The sequence below is a fragment of the Chiloscyllium plagiosum genome, chromosome 35, assembly GCF_004010195.1.
Source record: "Chiloscyllium plagiosum isolate BGI_BamShark_2017 chromosome 35, ASM401019v2, whole genome shotgun sequence".
Classification (NCBI taxonomy): Eukaryota; Metazoa; Chordata; class Chondrichthyes; order Orectolobiformes; family Hemiscylliidae; genus Chiloscyllium; species Chiloscyllium plagiosum.
In genome coordinates this window covers 191,035-192,469 of record NC_057744.1, presented here as the reverse complement: position 1 = coordinate 192,469, position 1,435 = coordinate 191,035, and the positions used below count along the sequence as shown (strand labels likewise).

The following is a 1,435-nucleotide window of genomic DNA, read 5'->3' as shown; positions in this document are numbered from 1 at the left end:
AAGGGGAATGCATTTAAGGTGAGAGGGGGTAAGTTCAAAGGAGGTGTGAGGAGGCTGGAAAGCACTGCCAGAGATGATGTTGGAGGCAGATCAATGGGGGGTGTTTAAGAGACTTTTAGATAAGCACATGAATATGCAAGGACTAGAGGGGCATGGAGCAAGGGCAGGCAGCTGGGATTAGTTTAATTAGGCATTATGTTTGGCACAACATTGTGCGTTAAAGGGCCCGTCCCTGTTCTGTACAGTTCTACATTCTATGTTTAGATTCTAATGTCACCATCTGCTGTGTTGGGCTTTGAGCCCTAGTCCCCAAAATATGAGCCAGGGGTTAGGGATTCCTGACTTAGGGACAATCCCCTGGGCTGGTATCACCGTGTGTCCTCGAAGGTGTGATTTCCCATCTCTGACAGTTTCTCTACCTTTTATTTGCAGGATCCGTGAAAGCAGAAATCAGTAAGTGTCATTTCCTGTCTCACTGTTGGTGAAGTTCAGAATTAAACTCATTAATCGACAGGGAACTTTCTGTCAGGAAGAACAACACTGACTTCAGCAACTTTCCGGCAGAGAGAGAGAACCATCTAGAACCCTTGAGCATCCTGCCCTTACTCAGGGTCCATCACAGACTGGGAAAGGGAATGTGACTGAAGTGAGTGTGTGAGAGAGAGTGAGTGTGAGTGAGTGAGTGAGCGTGTGATATTGTGAGTAAGAGTGTGAGTGACAGAGAGAAAGGGTGTAAGCGAGTGAATATATTTCAGAGCTCTTCACTGGGGAGGGGAGTGACAGGGAGGTGAGGGAGTGCTGCAAGATGATGGGATGGTGGTCGCTTTGTGGGGGGTGGGGTAGCTTGGGATTGAGGGGTTGATCCCTCACCTTTGCTCCATGGCAACAATTATGTGAATGATCAGCTTTGTTTCTGATATGACAACAGTGAGAACAACCTGATTGGTTGTAAAGCTTTTTGAGAGATTCTGAGTGTGAGCAGCTATTAAAATGAAAATCTGTTTTTCTCAGAGGTAACAACCTTAAACACACATATTGAGATCAACTGCATCTCCAGTATCATAGAGCGTACAGACGATGGCAAACAATGGACGAGTACAACCTCATCTGTCTGGAACATATCGAGGCTGGAGGACAGTCACTCCCAGTATCGGTGTTTGGAAGACACTGACGGCTGGGTTCACATCTTCATCAAAAGTATGTAACTAAGTCTTCTCTCATTGTGAACAAGTAATGCTTTAGAACACCAGAAGATTACTCCGGGTTCTCAGTTCAGTGTGTAATGCCCCCTGGAAAGACTTTATTCTGTCCCCCCATTGCATTTTAAATGTGTGTGTGTATTTGTCTGTGTGTGTGAGAGTAGGGTGTATGGGTGAAGGTGGGGTGTGAGAGAATGCAGGTGAGGATGAGGTGGGTAGGGGTGTATGGGGTAGGG

At 46.4% G+C, this 1,435-nt stretch overlaps 1 long non-coding RNA gene across 1 annotated transcript in view; it reads left to right on the top strand.

The window, feature by feature from the left end:
- Window positions 1–459: 459 nt before the first annotated feature.
- The window catches only part of LOC122540563, a 2,431-nt gene continuing 1,455 nt past the window's right edge, over window positions 460–1,435 (top strand). Inside the window, exons 1-2 of the long non-coding RNA XR_006309350.1 lie at window positions 460–646; window positions 1,012–1,197. This is a non-coding gene — a long non-coding RNA (uncharacterized LOC122540563). The remainder of the gene's footprint in view (window positions 647–1,011; window positions 1,198–1,435) is intronic.